The 26,445-nt window shown below is 42.5% G+C and overlaps 1 protein-coding gene and 1 non-coding gene across 4 annotated transcripts in view; one reads left to right on the forward strand and one right to left on the reverse strand.

The window, feature by feature from the left end:
- The window catches only part of CSMD1 (CUB and Sushi multiple domains 1), a 2,014,336-nt gene that overhangs the window by 626,958 nt on the left and 1,360,933 nt on the right, over positions 1-26,445 (reverse strand). The gene's annotated exons all lie outside the window — the stretch shown is intronic.
- LOC125094558 (U6 spliceosomal RNA) lies at positions 25,092-25,196 on the forward strand. The gene has a single exon (XR_007125578.1). It is a non-coding gene; the product is annotated as a U6 spliceosomal RNA (small nuclear RNA).

The raw sequence follows: 26,445 nt of genomic DNA on the forward strand, positions 1-26,445 counted from the left end.
CAAACCCAGTCGATCTTAGAAGCAGTAATAAAAATCTGGTTCTACTCAAAACCCACAGACTTCCTACTTTGTTATTAAGTGGCTTCTTATGACTCTGTTTTTATCTGACAGGATGTGGAGACACTTGTTACCATGAAGTGTAACTGGGTTCTTGGCTCCGCTTATTTATTCCAGTACAAAAAGAAAGAAGCATGGGAAATGACGAAAATCCTTTTAAAAATCATGATTTGTACCTCAGTTTTGAAATGCTTCTTCTATCTCAATAAGCCATCACAAGATTTCTGAGAGAATACTAGTATTTATATTCATGTAAGAATTCCAAGTAATCGTTCACTCGTAAGAGACAGGCTCTCGGCTACACGGAAACACCTAACATGAGTATCTCCCGTCCCCTAACTCACCATGCAACCACCCATCGCTGCACAAACTCCATCCGGGTGACATCCCAGGAACTGAGGCATTCCTCCGCCGACCCCTCCCTGTAGAGCACCCTAAGTTTCCCGTTCTCAGTAGAGCTCACTTCAGCCAGGTTTCAGGACAGAAGCAATAGATGTACACAGCTCACGTTAAGAAATAGAAACACTGAATAAATTTCCAACAAAATGAGGTGAGAGCAGGCATCCTGAGACACAAGCAGTCCCAGAACACAGGGACCCACCTAACAGGATCTCAAAGCCTGGACACCTGGAGATTCCCTTTTGATAACTACAGTCAGGACAAGGATATGGTAAATAAAGCCCGTGCTGCCAAAAAGTGGAAAGTCTACACTTACCTAGGTGGGTGAGCAGAACCAGAGATAGATAATATGTATATAAGATACAATGTACACATGTTACACATGATATACTATACATAAAATTATATACAATATATAATAAATTATATAATGCATGATATATATTTTATATTCAAGTATAATTTATATTCACCATGATGTATATAAGTACTATGTGTGTGTATATAGTGAATAGAAAGTATGTTTGTTTATAAAAAACAAATTTTTATATTATATATTACTAGTAATATATAATACTTGTATGTATAATACATAATTGTATAATATATACTTGTATGTATAATACATAATTACATATAACATATGTTATTTTCTGATATAGTAAATTACATAGTAATTATATATAATTATATGTGTTAGATAAGTATACATAATTACGTTATATAATGTGTATACTACTATCAATTAATCTGTGAACTTTTAGACTTTCCACTCGTGTTGGCCACAGGTGCTTTATCTACTGCATCCTGTGCGTTTTGTGTATTGCCCACGTGTACTTACAGACATAAATATAAATATACAAACCACAGTGGATATGAAAGTTTAGGGGCACGAGGGATAGAGAAGGTGCAGTACGTGACTTATTAGAGTTTCAGGAGCTGATCTGGAAATTGGGAAGAGGCAACCCTTAAAGGCATGCTTTGTGAGATCCAGATCCGGGAAGCTCCAACAACCCACCAGGAAGATAAGATGAAATGGCAGTCATTGTGGGACGGCAGAGAAGAAGAAGGTCCTAACAGTCACTGAAGAGGGGGAGGAAGCGGGGAGAGAGAGGACAGAGCAGGTGGGGAAGTGGGTTCATCAGACACATAGGCTTTTGGCACCAGTTGGTGCAACCACTGCCTTTGGCTTTCCCATTCTCTCCGGAGTCTTTGCCTATCTGTCAGCAACAGAGAGGAAGGGAGGGATCAGCTCGTGGGGATCAAGTCCAAACCATCATGGGAATTATCAGTAATCAAGTTCATGTACTCGTTCAGTTAACTGGCTTGGTTAGATTTCATGGCTGGGCCAAAGATGGGAAGCCTGACGGAACCTGAGGCTTTGGTTGAGTTGAAGGTGGTAGCAAGGGAATTCCCAGCAGGGAAGGAGAGCATGTGTTATCGCCCGGTTTCCAAAACAGCTGGAAACAAATATTTGAAACAAGTGGAATCAGAGCATCTAACTTTTATCTCTAAGGAGGTGCCCTGAACCAGCAGCACCATCCTTACCTGTCTACAATCTTAAATTGTAAACCTCTGTCCCGGAGCCCTGTACCAGCCGGAATCCTGCCATCTGTGACATGAGCTCATCGCCCGTTAACCTTTTTACTGCACAGAATCACGGGCTGGACACAAACCAGTGCAACTGGTAGGACCTCTCAGACCAGTAGGGCAGGCAGTGCCCAGACACTCGTCCTCGCAAGTGACAACCAGTGGACTCAGATGCAGTCTCTTAGAAGCCGCAATGGGTGCTGAGACACAGCGATGGACCCCGATGCAGGACAATGGTCCAGAAGCCAGATTATGGTAGAAGCTGAGCTCCAAATCTCTCTGTGCCTTCTGGACTCAGAGGAAGGAGCAGAGATTCAGCAGGAGACCAGAGGAGACCTTGCATGACTACTGATGGAGAGCATGGTGGTCACAGGTGGAGGAAACAGAAGCTATCTTGAAGGTGGAAGCCTTCTGCAGGCATGGCAGCCGACCTGGGGCAGCCACAGGCTATCTGTAATGACACACTGAGAGTTCTACTGTGCAAAAGACATAGAGGTTTGGCATCTGACTGTGAAGTCAAAGCTAGGTTATTTTAAGAAGAAAATAAAATGCATATTGAAAAAATTTTTAATTAAAAAATTAAAAATTAAGATACATACTAAAGAAAAAGAGATTCATTAAAATTATGCTACTTTAGGAAAAGAGGAACTCCATCGCTCAATGAATGTTTAACCTGCACTGGGAAATTGGGGTGTGAATACTATCATCTTCAAAATATGTCTTCTTTTAACTCTTGACTTATAAATCCTACTTTTCAAAATGTATCCTAAGGAAAGAATTAAAGGAACTTGTTTGAAAAACACAGGCTATAGTGATATTGATAACCATTGTAGTATAGTGGTATTATCAAGAGAATATCTTGGATATTCTGACTTAAACTGGTTAGATCCCGAACTCACAACAAAAGGAAGTATATTAATTAATCTTGGTGTAGCTGCAAAATCTAAAACTCTTCAGCCAGAAAAATGTATTTCAAAGAATGTCTATCAACATAGAAAAATATTCACAATATATGAAATGAAGAAAACAAACATCAAAAAGAGTTATATGACATTTTACCATACTAGAAAAAGATTACATGATGTATACAAAGAACAAGGAAGGCTGTATGCCCAGATGTTAACCATAAGTTTTTTGTATTGTAAAAATAGAGATTTTAGGGGCACCTGGGTGGCTCAGTGGGTTAAAGCCTCTGCCTTCGGCTCAGGTCATGATCCCATGGTCCTGGGATCGAGCCCTGAGTCGGGCTCTCTGCCCCGCAGGGAGCCTGTCTCCTCCCCCTCTCTCTCTGCCTGCCTCTCTGCCTACTTGTAATTTCTCTCTGTCTGTCAAATAAATAAAATCTTAAAAAAAATAGAGATTTTAATTAAATATTCTGTTTTATTTGCATTTTTCAATTTTTCTTTTTTTAATTTTATTTATTTATTTGACAGACGGAGATCACAAGTAGGCAGAGAGGCAGGCAGAGAGAGAAGAAGGGAAACAGGCTCCCTGCTGAGCAGAGAGCCAGATGTGGGGCTCAATCCCAGGACTCTGGGATCATGACCTGAGCCAAAAGCAGAGGCTTTAACCCACTGAGCCACCCAGGCACCCCGCATTTTTCAATTTTTCTATGTCTGCATTGCTTTGTTACAGGAAATCAAAACAAAATCTATTTTAATATTCAAAATTAACTACCTTGTTTGAAAATAAGGGAAAATTGCATCTATGAAGATAATCATCATTTCCATTTGAAATGTAAATAAAAATCTGGTGGTTTAGTTGTGGGGATTTGGGGAAAAGTAACATTTCATAATGCATGAATTTGTTTCCCTGTTACTCAGTAGGACTGCCCAAAACAGCAGTTAGGAAACCAGTAAACCACTAAAAATGAGTAACTTTCTAGGTTCTTGCCAAAGGCAAACTCAAAGGGCCATGATTTGCTTAGTTTTCACACCTCATTAGCACTTCTTTTAAACAGAGCTTTCAACCTGGCACCCCTGTTTCCTCAGAGGCCACAGGGAGAGGATGTTTTCCATGGATAACAACCCAGCCATCAATCTTCTGTTTATAGATCTAGCCCTGACATCATCCCCTTGCCTCCTCCCACCACTGGCCTCATTCTTTTCTGACTTAAATTGGTGTGTGTGCCCCCTGCCTTGGGCGGAGGGGTGGGTATAGGAGATAGGAAAAAAAATATATTAATATCAAAATAATAATACCTCATCCTCTATACTTATTTCTGACTTAAAAGGCCAGGCAGGATGCAATTTTAAACACATTTCTAGCAGCTCTCCCCTGCCACTTCTGGTGAGGTCTTGGCGCTCCTGGGTCAGGCCCCGCAGGCCCAGCAGGGGAAGCCGAGCCCAGAGTCTGTCAGGGTAACAGCAATCCACGGCCGGACTTGAGACTGAAGACAGTAATCACATTCACATAAGTGAGTGGGTCAGGATTGTTCTTTGGTACCACCAGAGATGAAGGGCAGGATGGCCTGTGCTCTTCAAGAAGACCCATGCTGCGAAAGATAAAGGAAGGAGGAGGGATGCTCCAGATGAAAGGGGATTACAGTGACATGACCATCAAAGGCAGCCTGGAGCCTCCAACAGGCCCTGGGCCAGCAGGGAAACAAAGCAGCAAGTGCATTTCTGGATGAAAGCGTTAAATTAAATTTTCCAAATTTGAACACTATAGTGTGGTCATTGTAAGATATTGGTTTTGTTCTTAGAAAATGAACATCAGAGTATGGACTAGGGAAGGAAGTGAGGAAACAGAGAGAAAGAGGGAGGGAGACCAAGACCACCATTGAAAGAACAAATGTGGCAAAACTCACGATGTTGGTGAATCTATAATCTGGGAGCCATTTCAAAATAAATAGCTCTGCTTGGTTTATGTACGTAAGACACGCATCTCTCCAGGAAGCACCTATTGTAAGCAGCAGAAGTTGGCAAAGAGGCAGATCGTATTGTTATTTGTCATGCAACCAACTAATGACCCAGACAGACCTGCATGGCTGGGAATAGAGAGCAAAGACAGGATTGAGGAGTCCCAGCTGCAGACAGATGTCCAGTAAGACTAGAACATACTACTTTATTTGGGACTCTGTTCCCATAGCTGGAAACTTTCTCTATCCCCTGTTCTGTATTCCCTGTCTTCTTCCCTTTTCTGTCCATGAGTTAACTGGGATGCATACGCAGACATCCTACATTTTATCCACCTCCTCTACAAGGTAATCAGGGGCACATTTTTTTGACATCGAATAGAGATGTGGTGGAGAAAACCTGATTCTGTGAATATACCCTCTCCCCCTCACTCAAATTTTGATTTTATATTTACTTTTAAAAAATCACTTTTGCCTTGAAAAAGTTGCATACCCTGGTTGACGAGAGATTCAACATTTTCCACTTATTGTTATAAAAGCCAAGATGTTTTTGACAACATTTTGTGTTGAGTTATTACACATTATAGGAAAACCTTTCTCTAATTTGGGTAACTTATTCTAAAAGAAATCAACCTATGGTTTTCCTTTCAGGTCAAATGTCTTGTTGCTTCAGAAATTTCTCATTAAAAACAAAATCAAAATAAGTTTAGAACCATACAATTTAAGGTGTTTGTTTTCAGTATCATTATAAGAAATTCTACATAAAAAGAAAAAAAAAAATACTGGGTGGGGAATGATATCCTGTGTCACAAGGTCATGACTCTAGAAAGGGGTCGAGTCAAATGTGACTGCAAAGTTTTGGAAATTTACACCAGTGGTCCTCCATCAGGACAAATTAGCAGTAGAAAGGACACTGGACATCTGCAGACATTTCAGGTTGTCACAACTAGGGGATGCTAGTATCATTTGTGAGCAAAGGACAAGATGTTAAATATTCCATGACACTGGAGACACCCTCCATCCACCCACCCCTGCACATCCCAATGAAATTATCCCACCCACAATCTTGTTTTCAAGGTGAGGGAGGTCGAGGCCAGTGTCCAGGCCCTGCATAGGTGAGGCAGTAGAAACACATACATGGCAAACCACGTCCACACATTCTACAAGCCAGGAAGGGCAGAGCAAGGACTGGACCCAAATTTGCCCGATTCAATAACAGCTTACATGAAACTCATTCTAAAGCATTTCATAGCCTTTCTTAACTCTTTCTTGTGTTTCCAAATGCCCCGTGCTCCGTTTTCCATCTCATACTGTCTCACACAATCTCAAGTTCCCAGCATAAAAGCCTGTGCACCTGCCCTCATCTCTCCAAATTTAAGTGAGTATGGCTCAGGACCAGTCTCTTCTTTTGCTCATTGCCGGGTTCACTTGATTTGTTCTTTTTCTCTTCCCATTACTTACCTTTGTCTCTCCCTCTCTCTGTCCAGGACATGCTCAAATCACAGCTGAAGCTGGTAGGAAGACAGGTGCCTCTGTCACAGAAAGGAAGGGATAGAAGCAGAAACCCCTGCCACCACCACCTCTTCCAGAAATGAGCAGGTACTACCACGATCGGGAGGCCTGGATCAGTGTGCCAATGCCCAAGGGCAGATCCCATGCCAACAGTGTACCCACCTGTGCCCCACTGCACACAACTAGGGACTCAATTCCTGAATGAAGCAACCTCATGAGTGGTTCAGGTGGGAGGAACCAAGTCCAGAAGCCCAGTGCAAGGGAGCCTGGGGTGTGTGCATATGTGTATGTGTACGTGTTTGTGTGTGTGTGTGTGTGTGTGTGAGTGTGCATGTGTGTGCGCATTCCAGTTTCTGCTCAGGAAGGGAACCTGGGGCATGTGTGTCTGTGTGGGGGGGGGGGGGGTGGGCACATGCATGCATGAACTCCAGTTTCTGCCCAGGAAGGGAGTTGGCCTTGGTCTCCGGCAGCCAATCTACAGGATCAGTCTTCCTGACAAAGCTTATTTTGTTTTCTCACAATTAAGTTTCTATTAAAAAAGATCATGTTAGCGTGGACGAGTTTGTGTATCTGTACTTCAGAAATACTAGGGGAATGCAATCTGCTAACCTAACTAATGTTCTGTGACGTTCATTCCAACAATTCTCCAAGTTTCTGGATGGGATACTAATGTCTTTCTGTCACCTGAGCTTGGGGACTGCAAAGAGCTTTGATTCCCGAAAATACTGGTACTTATCATTTGCTGCACTTCATACCCGCTAACATCTGCACGTGGAAGCTGTTTAATAATACAGTGTTTTCCCCTCTAAAAATCCGTATGGCGTTTCTTCTGCATTAGTGTCCAGTTGTGGTTCATTTCATTGTCAGCTGTCGTTTGCAGCATAGTGGGTAACCCCCAGAAGCCTCAGAGGCATCTAATCGAACATTAACATTTTGACATTATAATACACAAAAATGTTCTTACGGAGTTGTACTAAAATGATCTTTTATTTTGAAAAAAATTACAGGTAAATACATTAGAAGGTAAATATCCCATTACGAAGGTGTGATGTTTATGTAACCATTGTTGTGTCATGTAGATATTCTTTTACTGTAACATGTTACTTTTCAAATGTATTAAAATGTACATAATAACTATATTCTTTAAGGTCTTGTGAGGTGGTATTTTTTTTCCTGAAATATTTTAGAGATTATGGATGAATGTGGGCAAACTGTTAATTTTTAGCATGTAGAAACAGAACGTATATAAATTTATATACACTTAGATTTATGTATATATTTATATTATAAAAATAGAAACACAGAGGCACCTGGGTGGCTCAGTGGGTTAAGGCCTCTGCCTTTGGCTCAGGTCGTGATCTCGGGGTCCTGGGATCGAGCCCCCCATCGGGCTCTCTGGTCAGCAGGGAGCCTGCTTCCTCCTCTCTCTCTCTGCCTGCCTCTGCCTACTTGTGATCTCTGTCTGTCAAATAAATTAATTAATTAATTAATTAAAAAAATAGAAACAAATTTACGTATACACATTTAGCTATGGCAGAGAAGTAAACTTTTATTTTGCAATTCTTCATTTTTCTAAAGTTATATAACTCAAACTGTCCTGAAAATGTCCTTTCTGAAACAATAATTATTGCAATGTTAACCAACATTGTGGTTATGACAGGGGATTATTCATACTCAGATTTTCATACCTGAATACCTGCTTTGTTGAGGGACAGAAGCACTTGTAAAAAGTGCAGCAAGGGCTGAAGAATTTGGAACTCCTGAAAATGTAGCTGAGAGTTGTAAATGATTTATTTTTCCTCTGGTTTCAGAGTACAGAAAATCATTTTTGAATTTCGTTTTGGTTTTCCGAAGGATTTTTATGACCCACCTTGGACGTAGATGGTAGCAGCAAGTGCCTGAAAAGTGATCTGGGAGCAGCCCGAGTGTTGGCACCTGTTACAGGCGGGACGGACACATCGCCTTTAAGGTGTTTTTTTGTTTTGTTTTATGTGGCGTACTGTTAGAACCATTCCATTTCTCTTCAGGCGTCTTATGCTAAAGTGTGATGCTGCTCTTGATACATAATGTTATTATGTTTCCAACTACATGACCCAGTCTAATAGCAGCTCTGACTTTTAGAACTCTTGCTAGAAGTCCAGACCTGTGCTGGGCACTCGAGGCTCTTTTTAGATCAGTTCTCAAAATATGTGGTACTCAAGGGTGTACAGAGAGTAAATAGAATAATACCAATGAAATCTCAGGTGTTTTTTGGTTTTGTTTCTGTTTTCCCTGGTTCCCTTCTGGGACTCTAGCTCACTAAATGGTCAACAGGAATATTGTAAGAGCCAGGTTACAATGTAACCTTAGGTCTCAGCAAATACCTCTGGGCAATGACATGCTCACACTGGCCTTTGGTATCTTCTCTGCCTTACATATATATTTTTTTTCTGCAACTTGAATCTGGATCTCAAACTTATTATTAGTCTTGGAGTAATAAAAAGAAAAAAAAATCTTACAAATCTACCTACATTTCATTGTGTCACAGGAAATCAAAATTTCTACTTCTAGAACTGATGTTAAAATCCAGCAGGGATATTCAGGTCACTGATATCAACATACGGCACACTATATAAGTCGCTGAATAAGTCAGAGTATCTTTCTAGATTTTTTTAAAAGATTTATGTATTGATTTTAGAGAAAGAGAGAGAATATATGAGCAAGAAGAGGGGCAGAGATGGGGGGGAGGCAGGCTCTGCACGGAGCAGGGCTTGCGATGTGCGGCTTGACCCTAGGACCCTGAGATCATCACCTGAGCTGAAACCAAGAGTTGGACGCTTAACTGACTAAGCCACACAGGTGCCCCTTTTTCTAGATGTTTTATCAATATTTAACCTACGTACACATTGAGTTGATGTTATTTATCTGGCTGCTTCCTCCATGGCACATGCAGTCTGATGCATTTTGTATTTTTTTTAAATAATTTTAATTTACAAAATATGCTACAAAGAATAAGTGAGTCCCAAATTGAAATAGAAAAGCAATTATACCTTGAGCTTCAAGTGTTTTCTGTTTTAACTGAAACTGCGTTGTGGTAAAAAGACCACACGTAAAGCCAAACGGAGTGCCTTGTGGGTAAATGCAGCTTAGCTGCTGGAAACAGAGGGCTAACGAGGCTTCGCCCTGCCCAGGCTCTTGCCTTGCCTCATTCTGTGCTCGTGGAGTGCTGTCACTTATTCTAAATGTATGTGATGCCTGTCATTCGAGGGTCGAGCTGCTGGCTGTGCACGCACAGGAGCAAACTACCATCACTCCGCCAATATAGCTCACAGTGACAAACCATCCATCGGCCCCACAGAGAAAGGGCAGCAAAGGCTCAATGAGACCTCTTCATCACTTCCACTCACGGGCTCTCCTCATAGCTTCAGTGACAGTCACATGGTTGCCAATCCTGACTTCTCCCCTGAACGTGGAACCCTTCCATCCCGCTGAAGACCCAGCCCTCCTTCTGGGTATCTAACAAGCACCTAGAACCTCTGGTGTCCCCACTCTCATACCTCCAACCTGAGTCCAACCCCTGTAGTAAATACCTCCACAAATAACACCCAGCGAGGCAGAAATGGCCATGATCACGTCTCATTTGTGTTAGAATAGCGGGTGTTTTCAGGAAACTATGGTACCACCCATTCCCAATCATCTCTACAGCACACACACACACTAATGGCGGCATCTTTCTGTTTGCTAGACCAGAATCCTCAGTCACTCTTGCCTCAGTTTATCCTAAAGCTTACCCACTGGAAATTCTGGTAGATCTACCTTCAAAGTACTGCGTAGGATGGGCATTTCTCACCAACACATACCAAAAGGGTTTCTATCAGAAAACAGAACTGTGTTAAGACCCTCATCAATGTCAAGCTTCTTTTCTCCATGGCTATACTTTATCAACTGAAAAACTAAAAAAGTTACAAGTTTCAAAGTTTAAAAACATATTTTCACAAACTTAATCTATGTCTACAGATTGTTTACTTATATTTCGTCCTGTGTAAGAACAAAAGCACTTTATACCAGCAATCGTTTAAAAGGAGTGAGGTAATAGTGCTTCTAGATTGCTCCCCCTGTAGGCCACCCAGCCCAGTGAGGCCTCTCTTCATGGCACAGGCAATAGCGTTCGTGTGCCAAGTTTGAAAAGCAACAGCCCCAGGGGTGAGCCATGCCTCAGCGGTGCCCCAGCAGGGTCCTGAAGATGATCCATCCCTACACAGTAACACAAGTCTAATGACCAATACACAACCGACAGATTTAATTCTATATTTACTTTCACCCTCGTTCCCAGGAATGACAGTCTCCACCCTGACCGCATCCCTACTAACAACCAGCACTTGCTCTCTTGTCTAGACCGACAGTTTCATTTCACCCATGACAGCCTACAGTTGTCACATAAAATACACCATCTGAACCTGGATCACTGATGTGAAAAGTCTTGTTGCTGCATGGTGGGGGGGGGCAGTAAATAACACCCAGCGAGGCAGAAATGGCCATGATCACATCTCATCTGTGTTAGAATAGCGGGTGTTTTTAGGAAGCTATGGTACCACCCATTCCCAATCATTTCTACAGCACACACGCATGCACGCACTCGCGCGCACACACACACACACACGCACGCACACACACACATACACACATATGCATGCACACGCACATGCACACACGCACACACGCACACACACACATCCTTTTCAGTTTTAGCATCTGTGTACTCATCTTCAGTTTGACTGAACTGTATACTTTATGGGTACTGATTTAAAATGGCATTACTAGCCAAAACTCAGAGGTAACAGAAATATAAAGATTTATAAAATTATGTAATACTTCATAGTGCAGTTTGGAAAGATAAGTATTTGTTGACAAGTTGAAATATCTTTTGCTTAGATCAAGCGTGCATATCACATGTGTGTATAAATGTTAAGTGTACATATATATGTATATATACATATGGGTATGTGTTTAGGGAAAATATGTTACAGACAGAAGGGTAAATAACATTTGAAAAAAATCAAGAGTAAACAGGGGTGCCTGGATGGTGCAGTGGTTTGAATGTCCTACTCTTGATTTTAGCTCAGGTCATGATCTCAAGGTGATAAGCATGAACCCTAAATCTGGACCCATGCTCAGTGGGAAGTCCGAGGGAGGATTTTCTCTCCCTCTCCCTCTGCCCCTGCCCCTGTTCACACATGCATGACCACTTTCCCTATTTTTCTCTCTCTCTAAAAAATAAATAAAACTGTAAAAATGTTAAGAGAAAACAAAACTCCAAATCTACAATATTAAGAGAAATTAAATTGAAAATTGTGAATTAGTAATGATTATATGAGTAGTTTGAGAGAGAAGCTAAATGTCTGCTTATACTCAGAGAACCAGCACATCTTTCTCAACATGTCAGTCTTTGATTTGCTGGGTGTGAGAGATCCATTCAAGGAAAACCAAGCAAGAATGGATGAGTCCCAGGTCAGAGCAAACACAGGGGGCACAAGGCATCTCAGCAGGTGACAGAAAGTTTTGGTCCTTGAGCAGAAAGGAACAGGACTCAGGGTGTTCTTAACAGGTGTACCAGTTGACCCAGAGCCTCGTGATGGCTGGAATCCATACAGCACTGTCCCACCACACAGCCCTACTTCCCACCCATACTCATAACCCACAGGGAGGGTGGGCTCTCTGTGAACTGGGAGATACGACCTGGCCTCCACACAGACAGCCCCTGAGCCTCAGGTCTGGCACTGACCATCTTGTGGTCTTGATGCATTTCTCAAATTGCAAATGCCATGTGTAGGGGCACTGACACAGTAATGCTCTCTTGCCTTTTTATTTCCTTCAGATTAAAAAAAAAATCAATTAAAGAGAGAAATCATAAAAGATAGCCTGTATTTCTTCTGACCGGTTCACTTTCACTATACACATGAAAATGTACATTAATGGTTCAAACTTAAGTTCTAACGTTAACCCCTTTCTTTTGAGTACTGGTTCACATACAAGAGCTTTAAAAAAATAATAACAATAAAATAAATAACTCATCAGTTTTCATCTGAAACAGTCAGTTTTTTGATTACTATAAGGTAAGCAATTGAGTGCATTATCCTCCCATCCTTTAAAAAGTTCCCCTCAGAGACAAGAGTTTGCAGTCATCTTATCTACAGCTAACTTGAGAGTAATTTTTATTTTTAGCTATTTTTCTAAAAATATGCTAGCTCTCTTTTTTAAACTCATATTTCATTGGCTTATATAATATTTGTTAAAATTAATTATGGTGGCAAATGACACTGCCATAATAGCTGTGGTACAAACACACCATTAATTCTGGAGTAGCCTGCTACACACCTGTTGCGTAACCCAAGGGAGCAAGGTCCTGGGAGGAGCCCTCGGTGGGGAGAGCCCAGCCTGCGGGTGTCTGAGGCAGGAGGCATCAATGAGCTCTGGGTGTTAAACGTAACTAATGAGTCATTGAACACTACATCAAAAACTAATGATGTACTATACAGTGGCTAACGGTACATAGTAATAAAAAAACAAAGGAGACAGTTAATCTTGCCAGTTGATTAAGTGGAAAGTATAAAACATGCACACACACTCCTCTACTGTACCTCCACCTTCTAAATCATTAATAACTTAGCATAAACTTGCAGTTAGAAAGTTAGCTACTATGTTAGAAAGCAAGAGAGGCTGGTTCTGAGAGCAAGAAAAAAACCCACATCCTTCAGTATTTTCAAGACTGAACCGAGAGAGATGAGTTGACGGAAGATGCACCGGACTTCAATTCAGGAGGGAGTAGGACAGGGGTAACCTTCTCCCTGTGATGCCAGGAACAAGGAGAAGGACCAGGTGTGCCAACGGGCTCTGGCACCTGGCCCGAGACCCCTCTTCCTGCAGAGGGTTGGTGGAAATCCTTCTGGGAAACACAACGTGCTGCGTTTGAACAATGTCCATGCACACTTGCTTCGAGAAGAGTGCAGCATGTACAGACTCGGCGTGTTGGAGGGAAGCCCTCAGGAGGAAGGGGGTGTCTACAGACCGAGTGAGAATGTTTCCTACTAGCTAATGCAAGGGCTCTGAGGAGAGCAGCATGGCCATTACTGAGAAGCAGGACAGGGAAGAGAAAGGCGGGTGTGAGTGCTCTGGACACAGGACGTTCTGTGCCGACGGAGCCAAGGGTTGTGGAGGCTGGGGCGCGGCCGCACAGCGTTGTTGCTCAGGAAAGCTTTCTAAGCAGAGGCTTTCATTCTAACAGCTGTGCGTGCTCTTCCCTCTTTTCTGCTCTCTGCAGATCACTGAGACACGAGGCTTCAGAGCTCTCCGAGAGTCAAACCTCATCCTCGGTGCAGAGAAGTCTGCACTGAATGCACTGACTAGGCAATAGGGCAAGCTTCACCATCCTTGTCTTGAAAATAATTTGCATGAGCTCAAGTAAGAGCAGAGAGTGGGCAGTTTGGGTCGTTACCTGGAGGCTTTGCCACTTTTCCTTGTGCTGGTGCAGGTCCTCCCCTATAACAAAGGCTTTAGACATCGCAGACTCACTTTACCAGCCAGCTGGCAGCTTCTAGGATGTGGGCATATGACCCAATCATGGCTAGTCCAACAGGTAGGAAAGTCTGTGGGGTATATCTTGGACCGATGTTTCTCCATGATGAGTCCCCAGCCCTCTCTCACTGCCCTAGACATTGTCTTGGGAGGACAGGACCTCCCGGAGGAGGTGCAAGCCAAGAAAAGTGCTTCTGAAATCGACCCAGAAGCTTGATGTATTTGCACCATTTAGGGATCTCGGGATCCCTATCTTTAGACTTCTTGATGTTAAGAGAAACAAATCTCTGTTGTTTTAGCCACTTTAGGTCGTAGAGTATTCCTTCCAAGACAATCTCTGAAAGCAGGAAAATAGAGAAGAAATGGAGCATTAACGTACTTACCTAAAACTGAGATTTCTAGGGACCGCAGGCATTTGGGAAAGAGGATAAACAGAGCAGAGAGGCCAAGCCAGACAGGCCTGCCGCACCTGGGAGCCCAGGGGCCTCCAGCAGACCTGGACGCCCAAAGGAATTCTGCAATGATCCGAATATTTGGGTTAATCCCCAAACTGCAGTTCCTAAGGAAATGTATCCTTGTGAGTGGCCGCCTAGGGAAGGCACTTTGTGAACAACGGAGAGGGCCACCAGAAAGAGACCAAAATATAAAAAACAAACATGGGATTCATGAGCTCACGCCACACTTATTCACACCAGCTCTGCCCTTGACTCTCAGCAAGAAGGAAAGCACCGCCCCATCCTCTGTGAGCCTACGGCTCACCTGGGGGTACGGGGAGGACAAAGGGATGGTGGAAACTGCAGGTGGTGGTAGACTAGTAGGTTTGTGCCCAGAGGGTTAGAGAAGCTCGGAGGGGTGCGGATGACTTGATGATTACAGCCGCATAGGATACTGAGTTCGTGGAAAATTAGCACTTCCCATTCAAAACTCTGGAAGCCTTCACGATTACCACCTTGTATCCAAAGTTCCCACATCAATCTATATATATATAAGGGTTAGACGTACCATCGAAAACATGTATGCTTTCCTGTAATTAGAATTCAGGGTTTAAACATCTCTGACAATTTGTTTATTGTTTGTAATGTTCAGTTAGCCAGCCTACTACATCATTAGTTTTTGATGTGGTGTTCAGTGATTCATCAGTTGTGTGTAACACCCAGTGCTCATCCCAACACGTGTCATCGCTGACAATTTGTTTATTTTTTTAAAGATTTTATTTATTTATTTATTTGTCAGAGAGAGAGAGAGAGAGAGCACAAGCAGGCAGAGTGGCAGCAGAGGCAGAGAGAGAAGCAGGCTCCCTGCCGAGCAAGGACCCCGATACGGGACTCGATCCCAGGACCCCGGGATCGTGACCCAACTTGAAGGCAGCGGCTTAACCCACTGAGCCACGCAGGCGCCCATCATCTCTGACACTTTAAAATTAATTTTAAACATTCAGTGAATACTAGATAAGTGCCTTTTTTTGTTGTTGCTTCTAGAAAAAAATACTTTTAGCCTTGAAGTCAATGTGACATTTTATTTCAAACAAATACTGCCAAGAATTTGAGTTATGTGCCTTTGCTGACAACAACAGAAATTTTTGCAGAATATGGTATATGTGATGTGGTTACTTTTCTTATTTCAGAAAGTTGCTGTGAATGGGCGTGCTTATTCTGTGATGTTTTATGTTTATAAGACATCAGATCAAACTATATTTAATGCCTAAGAAAAGGCATGCTACTTTTACTTTGTGGCTTAAATGTGTTATGTCATATTTACTCAAGAATGAGGCAAGTAAAGCTATATATGGTTTAAAAAGTAGAAATATTCTTTCTGCCTACATATAATATAACAGATTATTTTTATGACCCTTACGTAAAACTATATGACTTAAAAGTAAGGCTGGTTTTGTAAAGGGTCGAAACAACCACCATAAAAAAATAAGCAACTATTAATAGAGCAAATGATGAAATTCCACTTGGATTATTTTGGCATTTTATCTTCTTAGTATTTTTAAACTGTATTTTGAATGAGGAGCTACGAGATAGCAACTAACAGGTGCAAGTGACACGTGTCCAACACTATCACTGCTCAGACTTGGAAGCGTTTGTGTTCCATTTGATGATGAGGAATCAGATTTAGAGTGACAACACCCTCCTGGTGTGCAACTGTGACCCTCCTGGTTTGCAACTGCGACCCACCATGTGGGTACAGTGTGCTCTGTGCTCTGTGAGGTTCTGGGTTCTAGGTTCTTTGCCAGCGCTAACTCCTGTAATGGTCATGACGACCACCGGTAGGTAGTGAGTCTGACGGCAGAAGGGGTCCCAGGTGGGTGCTGCAATTTGCATAGGTACGTCATGGGCTGAGCTGTGTCTTCCCAACACTCATACACTGAATGGGACTGAATGTGGAAATGCAGTGAGGGCTCAATGATATCCTCAGAGCGGGTCCCTGATCTGACACTAATACATTAGTGTCCCTGTAAGAGGAAACTCTGAGGCGAGCTCTCTCCCTCTCTCTGCATGTGAGGACAGAGCAGGCAGGGGCCATCTGCCCCTTAACAGAATCGGCCAGGATCTTGATTGTGGACTTCCCCATGTCCAGAACTGTGAGAAAATACATTTCTCTTGTTTAAGCCACCCCGTCTTGGGTATTTGGTTAAGATGGCCCAATCCAGGGTGCCTGGGCGGCTCAGTTGGTTGAGCGACTGCTTCAGCTCAGGTCACGATCCCAGAGTCCCGGGATCGAGTCCCATGTCGGGCTCCCAGCTCCCTGGGCAGTCTGCTTCTCCCTCTGACCTTCTCGCCTCTCATGCTATCTCTCATTCTCTCTCTCAAATAAAGAAAGAAAATCTTTTTTAAAAAAATTAAAATAGGGGCGCCTGGGTGGCTCAGTGGGTTAAGGCCTCTGCCTTCAGCTCAGGTCATGATCCCAGGTCCTGGGATGGAGCCCCACATCGGGCTCTCTGCTCAGCAGGGAGCCTGCTTCCTCCCCTCTCTCTCTCTCTCTGCCTACTTGTGATCTCTCTCTCTCTCTCTGTCAAATAAATAAAATCTTAAAAAAAAAAATTAAAATAAAATGACCCAATCCAGCTAACGCAGTATGAGAAGTTTCTCTGAACCAAGTGGCAGAGGTGGGTAGTGTAGGCATTCACATCACCCCACCAAATCTCACATCCCTGAGAGTCTCAGCCCAGTGTCCTCCACTGTACCCTAGCTTTTTTTTTTGGGGGGGGGCGTGCGCACATCATACGGACTCAGGCTCTTACATGAGAATGTCTTCCAGTGACTGTGATACACAGGAATTTCAGCACACTGGCAAAAGATGGCAAGCATTATTTTTGGAAGTATATATGACCCAATATTATCTCCATGATTGGCAAAATTGAACGTGCTTTACAGAGTCTGATATGCGGGCAATGAGAGAAGCCCTCCTTCGTTTTGGGCTTGGTGTCTCAAGTGAGGCGTCTGGTCTCCTCAGTTTCAGGAGAGACTGACGTTCCCGGGGCCCGATCCAAATGTTCTCCAGGAGTCTGGAGAGCAAAGACTGGCTGAAAATCTCCTGGGGCTCTGCCCGATGGATTTAGCGCAAGTGGACAAAGCAATGTTTGTGACTCAAGCACATTACTGGGTGGGCCCTTGGACAAGGTGAGAACGTTCCGGGAGGTATCCGCCCACCAGGTTGGTGCTGGTAGAGAAAACTGTAATGGAGCATCTGTACTAACAGTCCTGAGCCCCGTTCCACACCACCATTATGAGGAGGACAACTGAGCACGATCAGTTCTGGATATAGAGCAGATAGGAAGTACGCGGCACGATCCATGGAGGGCTTTCTCACACACACATGCACACACACACACACACACACACGTCTTTTGTCAAGTTAGTCCTTAGATAGAAATATCAACTTTTAGGAAATAAAGGAGACAGGAAAACAATGACCAGAGAGGATGCAATCAGACTGGTCCAGAATGGGACGTATTTAATGGGACAAATGACCCTTCCTCCTCAACACATAAGTAGTAAGAGGGAAAGAGAGAGGATAAGACTGATAGACTCAACAGGTCTTCAAGATGTAAAAACCAAATGCAAATGAGTAGAACTCATTTGAATCCAATTTGAATAGATTGATGTCTCAAGATATTTTTGAGACAACAAAAAAATGTGTCATGGATATTATGTAATAATAAACATCATTTGTGCTAAGTACAATGATGCTGTTGTAGTTAACTTTCTGAAGAATTTCTTAGAAGAGCTCCTGGGAGACTCAGTCAGTTAAGCCTCAGACTCTCCGTTCCGGCTCAGGTCACGATCTGAGCTGTGGGATCTCTGGGCTCACACTCCGTGGGGAACCTGCTCGACATTCTTTCTCTCTCCCTCTGCCCCACCCCCTATGCATGGCTCACGCTCCTTCTCTCTCCCTAAAATAAATAAATACATCTTTAAAAAAAGTATTGCTTAGAGACATGGATTTCTGGGTGGAATAGTATATCTGTGATTTGCTTTTGTAGTTGGTAAGATGTTGGTAATTATGGAAGCTGGGTGATGAGTACACAGGGTTTCATGATCCTTTTACCTCCATCTTGTGATACTGGAAAAAAACATTTTAAAAAGTAACATGCTGTGGGTTGGTGCCTGGGTGGCTCAGTTGGTTAAGTGTCAGACTCTCAACTTGGGCTCAGGTCATGATCTCAGGGTCATGAGATCAATATCTAGGTCAGGCTCCGTGCTTGTCACGGAATCTGCCTGAGATTCCTCCTCTCCCTCTGCCCCTCCCCCTCTAAAAACAGAAAAAAAGAACATGTTGCTATCACCTGGGCAAGGAAAGATTGTTTCCTAAAAGGGAGGGCATGAGGAGAAACCACCAGTCAAGAAGGACCATCTATACCCACTACATTCGAGGCGCCAACAGCGGTTAGTGCTGCTGAGACAGCCAGTGACCCCTTGGTAGGGGAACCAGAGTGGCTGGGGACCAGACGGGGGTAGACTGCTGGGCTGCGGTAAAGATGGTTCCTCCTCCGCCTAGCCTCCCAGAGTCAGTGGAAACCATTTGGAAAAGAAAGGGAGCAAATTCTGGAACCAGAGTGACCCTTCTTAAACTGGCACGAAGACAGGCATCCTTATTTACAGATCAAATGCTTAAAGGTTTATGTGTTTATGCTTCCTTCTTTCTTTCCTCTTTGGTGTGTGTCCACGTATAGTCTAGTATTGTCTTTCATTTTAACTCTTCTGTAAAAATGTTTGGAAACTTGGGGCATCTGGGTGGCTCAGTCAGTGAAGCATCTGCCTTCGGCTCAGGTCATGATCCTAGGGTCCCTGGATGGAGTGCTGCGTGGGGCTCTCAGCTCTGCAGGAAGCCTGCCTCTCCCTCTCCTTCAGATGCCCCCAGTGCTCGTGTTCTCTCTCACTCTCTTTGTCAAATAAATAAATAAAATCTCTAAAAGCATGCTTTGACTCTTTAAAATCTATGTCATATGAACCTGCATATAGTAAATAAATCTTTCTCTTAAAAGAAAAAGAAGCAATCAAATGAAGGAGTGTCAGTCGGCCGCGAGCTGGAGTAAAATCACCCGACATCTGTGTACTGAGGGGAAAAATTTTGCCTTCAGGCTTTTCTTCTTTCTAAGATTTATTTATTTCCTTTAGAGATGGGGGAGGGACAGAGGGAAGGAGAAAACCCCAAGCAGGCTCCACGCCCAGCTCTGAGTTCAATGGGAAACTCGAACTCATCACCCTGAGACTGTGAGCCAAAACCAAGACCCAGACGCTTAACCAACTGAGCCACCCGACGTCCTGTCCAGGGTTTTATAAAAACGTTGTGATGATGTGGTTTCATGAAAACAGGCACCCCTACCCTAGCATCTGGCCACTAAGCAAGTATTGTCCCTGCTTTGGATGTCTTCATACCATTGTGTGTGGAGAAAATTAACCAATAAAAGAAAGGAAAACAATTCTAAGTGGGTCAAATGATCACCGCAGCCCATTGTCCGCTGCTACCCAGTTGTTAGGTGTCTCAGCTTCCCTTCTCAAAACTCCCCCTTTCCACGTGGCCATGCAGACTGGGCTCTGAGCCCAGGGGTCACCCCACTGAACACTCCGGCTCCCAGGTCCCCTGCACGAAGCCCAGTTTCCAAGCTCCTGCTGGGGTAATGCTAGCCCACCAAGGCCCCACTGAGGACCCCCTGACCTTCCTGCACTTTTCTTGGGCTCTTGCTCACAATGTCTGTAATAAACAGAGGTAAATTGTATCCTCATCGTATCAAAGATCTGTACAAGACTAAACATTTGAAAAAAAGAACAAGAATTAAACAAGCAAGGAGAAAGAAACCAAAAACGAACAGGAGCATCTGGGTGGCTCAGTGGGTTAAGCGTCTGCCTTCAGCTCAGGTCATGATTCTGGATTCCTGGACTCGAGCCCCGCACTGGGCTCCCTGCTCAGCAGGAAGCCTGCTTCTCCCTCTCCCTCTGCAGTTCCCCCCGCTCATGCTCCCTCTCTCTCTCTCTCTGTCCACTAAATAAATAAAATGTTTTTCTTAAAAAGTGGGTGCATGTGTAGTGTGTATAAGTTTCATACGCCACGAAGACCTAATATTCACAGCATATTCACTTAAAATAATGCTAGGTCTTCAGAAGATTGTCATTAATTCAATATGGAGTGGTCACATCTACAGCTGACCTTTGAACTACACAGGGGTTAGGGACGCTGACTCCCGCAGGGCTGAAAATCACGGATCACTTTGGCTTTTTCAACCTCTTACTAGGCTATTGTTGACTGGAACCCTTACCAATAACATAAAGAGTCGATTAATACTTATTTGCATGTTCTATGTATTATATGCCACATTCTTATAAAGTAAACTCGAGGAAAACATGTTATGAAGGAAATCATAAAGAAGAGAAAACACCTTTATAACACTGTGCTTATTTATTGAAAAACCTGTGTACAAGTGAACCAACTTAAACCCATGTCGTTCAGGAGTCACCTGTACTAGAAATGAGTCTAATTTTCTCAAAGCTAATATAAGTATTTCAGAAAAAATTATATAAATAGCACAAATTCCTGAAATGAAGTATTACTTGCTGCAGGTCCAAGAAATCAGAACTAAAATGCAAAATTGTTTCCTGTGGCATGGCACCAGGCTCTGGGAAGTAAAATCATGCATATTTATTCCTAAGGCCTTTGGATCAACTGATAACAAATAGTAGTAAATTCTAAGTATGATCACCTCTGTTGATAAATGGTGTTCTTGTCGTTACAAAAAAGAAAACTGATTTCTGCCTCGGTGCTCTAGTTAAGTACCCTTTGCCCTGATGACATTTTTTTTTTTTTTAACTTGGAGCACATGTAATTTGCCTCAGTGTCTGGAATTATTCTATGATTATCAAGAACTCCATTTACTTTTCAAACCTGTAGCCCACACAAAGAGAAGCCTAAGCCATGAGAGTATTCCCTTTATCGACCACCCCTGGGTAACCCTATTTTTTCTTCTCTGCACAATGGAACTAACTGTGAGTTGATCCCTTTGGGGTCTCCCACTGTAAGAGAACGATAGTGGTGAGGTTGTAAAGCAGATAAGAAAATAATGTTTTTATGAACAGGATGGGCTTTTCAAAGAAGCTCAAATCCATTTCAAACTCTGTTATAAACTCTGTTATATTAATTCCCTTAACACCTTTATGAAAAACAATCAGTAAATATAATGAATTCTCAATATGCTATATAACCAGGGAGTAAAATCATAGGGCATAAAATAACATTCCCAAATGGACTATAAAATCTTAATTTCTTTAGAGAATTAATGCATATGAATCTGAAATATGAAAATGAAAGTTTGAAGCAGGAGCAGATCCTGATGGTGTAATCCGGAGGAAGAGCAGTAACTCCAAACTCATAAGAACGAAATCGAATCACACATTGCTCATTTTGAACAACACCTCTCTAACCGTTGGGTTTTACCCAGTACTGACTGTGTGCTCCACCACTGGCACAGAAATAAGACGTACTGGTCATGTATGTGCCTGACACTCACAGCTTATAAAATTCTTGCACCGGCATTACTCGATTTGACCACGAGACTGGCTCCTCCTCCATGCCTCACCTAAGCTGGGGATCTTGTACATGTTCATTGACCTCTGTGTTCTTCTGTTTCCCCACCTATAGCATGGGGATGGTCACAGCAGGAATAATGCTCCTCCCGTGGGATGCCTGAGCTATCACTGGTCATCACAGTGCCTGACACAGAGAGACTGACAGGGCACTGAGGGCCGTTCTCACGGTGGCTATTAGATCATCCCAGCAAACACACAAGTCGGGATGCGTCTGCAGACTGAGGTGTGGCTCAGGTGGCTTTTTCTTAGTTCTCACTGATGGAGCCAGTGCGTGACCTCCTTGGTTAAGACTCAAGGGCAGACATTTTTGTATGCAAGTCTACTTCCCATGTACAGAAGCTCCTGGAGACAGTGAGGCAAGACCGGCCACATGGAGCTGAGGGACATGATCAAAGTCCACATGGTTAGCCCCTGGGCTCGTCTGTGTTTGTGGCAACCACCCCAGCCAGAGAAGAGAAAACAGAGACGGGACGGTAGGTAACAGGCTTTCCAAAGTGAGCAACACTCTAGATGAGTCCTGAAGACCGTGCAGGGTCCGCAGCCTAGAGGGGGAAGACAGCATGTCCCTAGAGATGGAGAGTACCATGCCTGAGAGAACAGAGCAGATGGGGATGTAGTGTCCAGGGGCTGCGGGAGAGAGGAGACTTTATGAGAGAAGACAACCTTCACAAACAAGCCCAAGAATTTTTACTCCATGTGGCTGAAAATACTGAAAAAGAACTGTTTTGTTGCTGTGTTTAAACAAGGTAGCAACATGCTTAATGGGACATTGGTGGAATGCAAGAGTGAGGCTCCAAAGATACTTCATGAAGTTTAAAAAAAAAAAAATGTGTCCAGTCTGAATCAGCCTGGGATTAACAGTGAGTTTAGGAAATACAGCCTAATCAACTACCATCCACCAGGAGAAGGAGAGAGTTGTGTTTTTCTTCTCATGCTCACCAGGGCATACGCTTATGCAGGAAATCAGCCTGCACCCTCTAAATTTGAAAATTGTTTGATTTATTTAAATACTCTCTCTGTGTCTCTCTTTTTCTGTCCATCTCTTTTTAACTTAAACAGTTGAATATCAAGACTCCACTTTATTTGTTGGAAACAGTTATAAAGGAAAAAGTGTGGAACATAAAGGGGAAAAAATCCATGAGGAAGATTAGAGTCTACAGAGCTGTGGGTGATGCGGGCCAGGACCAGCAGCATCCTTAGAAGAGGAGGAGGACAGGAAGCAGGAAGAGCAGCTGATACACTCTTATCCTCAACACAGACAGCAAGGAATGACCAATGCAGGGAAAGGAATGGTTTGTTAAAGGAAGATTAAAGAGGGCTTTCTCCATAGAGTGAGACACTCCTGATACTGCTGGCAGACAAGGAAATTTGGAAACGAGAAGACCCTTGTCTCAGGTGAAGGTCCTACGTTCAGGCTGGGACATGACAAGTTGGATTTGACAAAGAGATATTTAAGCAAAAGTTTCTGTAAGTGGTGAAAGGACACGTGGGTAAGACACACGATAAGGATGAGAGTCAGACCTACATGTGATAGTCATGGAGACAGAAGCTTTGTTAAGCTTCACTGAAGCAGAGAATAAATCTCCCAACAGTCAGACAAGTTAGTGAACCAAAATTTTTATCTCAAAATTACAACTTTTGTCATTATACAATGAAGGCTTTTCTGTTCCTGTTCCATTTTCATCATCTGAACCAAGTCTATCCCCAAACCATGTTATTTTGGATAAAATGGCAATTGGTAAGGAAGCCCCCCTAACTCAGTATTAACATGCATAGGACGTCTAAAATACGTCGCGGGGATGTCATATTGATGGAGGGTCAAAAGTATCATTTTTTTCCCATGAGGGAAAAGCAAGTAGGATAAGAAATCTGGATTTTCACCTGTCTTGAGTTATTTTAGCTGTCACCACACCATTTCAGTGACACCACGAAAATCAGGAGCATTTTCTCTCCTTTCCATTATACCCAGATGCTATAAATGGCTGGCCTTTTGTCTCATCATGGTATTGAATACAGATTCCTAATTAAAATGTCCAGATTAACATTTAAAACAGGGGACACAGTCAAACACTCTTGGAACTATCCACAGCACTTATCAAGACGATCAGGATTAAAATAGTTAAGAGTTTATCACTAAGGCAATGTACCAACCACTCTTCAGACTGAATTCCAAAGACATGAAAAAAATCCATAAAAATACTACATTTCCCCAGGGTTTTGTTTTGTCTACCTGTGCATCAAGGAATTAAATATATATTTAAAGGTGTTTGAGTTCTTTGTATACAAACACACACACACACACACACACACACACACCACCCATCTGACTGATTTTTAAATGACATCAAAGGAATGTATACAATCTCAGGGATTAACAATCATTATAATATGAATTTTTCTATTTGATAAGGAATTTTACCTCCTGAATATTAACCAATACATTTAAAATTACTGCTACAATATATATAATTTTGCTACAATATGTATAGTAGCAAGTACCTCTAACTTAGGTATTGGTTTGACCAAATAAAGTATAATTTATCAGAAAAATAATCAGGATTAGGATTCTTTGTTATCAACTTAATTTTAATCAAGTAGTTGACTCAGTGGAGTTCTAAATAACTCCTGGGGAAAATACTGAAAAATTCCACTTAACTGGGATAAATGCACAATGACATGTCTCAAAGCATTAAATTCATTCAATTTAAAATGAATTAAAGTAAGCGCTAAAATATAGTCAAGTATTCATGGAAGGAGGCAGCTTGAGACCCAGACTATTCCTCAGCACAACCCTAGAAATGCTTTGAAGATCAGAGACGCAGACTGACCTCCTCATTTGTTGCTGAATTCAGCGGTGGTTTTCTGATGATTTGTCTTTGTTTGGTCCACACTGGAAAGGACTCCAGTTCCTATGCCTTGTGTTTCTTTAGTGTCATCCCACCCTCGTCTCTCTGGAGCTCATTAGAAGTGACATGAGAATATGCTTCAAACATAACTTAAATGATATAAATATGTATATTTGCTATTTGGAGGTTCCTTTCAGTGCTCAGTCGTACCATCTTGAAACTGGAACAGTACAGAGAAAATTAGAATGGTCTCTGCACAAGGATGACACCCAAATTTGGGAAAAAGTTCCTGTTTTTGTCAAATATATCTCGTAAAAAATTAAGTATATATTCAATGCAATTTTAAAAATTGATTATAAAGCTTTATGTGTGACTTTAATGTCACTATTTTAATTCATAGTATAATTTAATAAAGATAAAATCATGATTAATTGTTGCTATTTACATATATATGACCAGCGTGCCCAGCACATGTATTCATTCAACAAGCAATTCTTGGGAGCACCTGGCTGGCTCAGTCAGTAGAGCATGAAACTCTTGATCCCAGGGTCTTCAGTTTGAGCCCCATATTGGGTGTGGAGCCTCTTTAAAAAATACATAATAATGATAATAATAAACAACTCTTAAATGTGTGCTGCATTCCATGTGCTTTCCTAGGTGTAAAAAATATGGAAATAAAGTGAATAGTCTAATTGTAAGAACCCAGACTGTAACAAACAGATAAATATTACACAGTCCTGAAAAGGCTCAGATCATTTCATATCTTCATTCTTGAAATAACCATTGAGTGATTGTTGTGAGCTAGGCAATCCTACAGACACTGGGAAATAGCAGTGTGTTGTGTCGGGGGTAAGAAGGGGCTTTTCCGTGTACTCACATTCTGGTGAGAAGACAGACCAATGTGAAGATTAGAGATACGGGCAGAGATAGAATATACATACATATTAGTTCTTATATTGATGTATATTAATACATATATTAATATATCCTATGATACGTCAGATGATGTGTGCTACAAGAAAAATAAAGTATGCGTAAGAGGAGAACGAAGGTTGTGGGTGCCATCTTGTGTGCCATGTCACGGGGAAACTGTTGTGGCTGGAGCCCAGTGAGAGAGGGTGGATGTTAGGGATGAGGTCAGGGAGGAGGAGAGGAGTGGACAGAAAGGTCTGTCTTTGTTCAGGCTGCTCTGAAGACCCAGATCTTTAACCAGATTGGGGGTAAGAGAAAGCTCTCAGGACAGGGTCATATCTGAACTGAGCTCTCGAGGATCAACAGCTCTTCATATAAAAGAAAAGAGGAGCTCTGAAGAGTGTCCGTTAGGGAGCACATAGCCTTGGCAGTCATGGAAACAGAAATCCCAGGGCACATTGCAGACCTGCAGGTATCATGGTCACACTGCTCTGATACCTACCAACCTTCATCACACTGGTAAACTGAATTGTACTTCCTCACTGTCATAGCTCTTGAAGGCATGATAAATGCAGGTGGGGCACGGAACCATCATGAAACAGACTAGCATAGACTTTCACTGAAAATGTTTCAT

Source organism: Lutra lutra, chromosome 2, assembly GCF_902655055.1.
Source record: "Lutra lutra chromosome 2, mLutLut1.2, whole genome shotgun sequence".
Taxonomy (NCBI): Eukaryota; Metazoa; Chordata; class Mammalia; order Carnivora; family Mustelidae; genus Lutra; species Lutra lutra.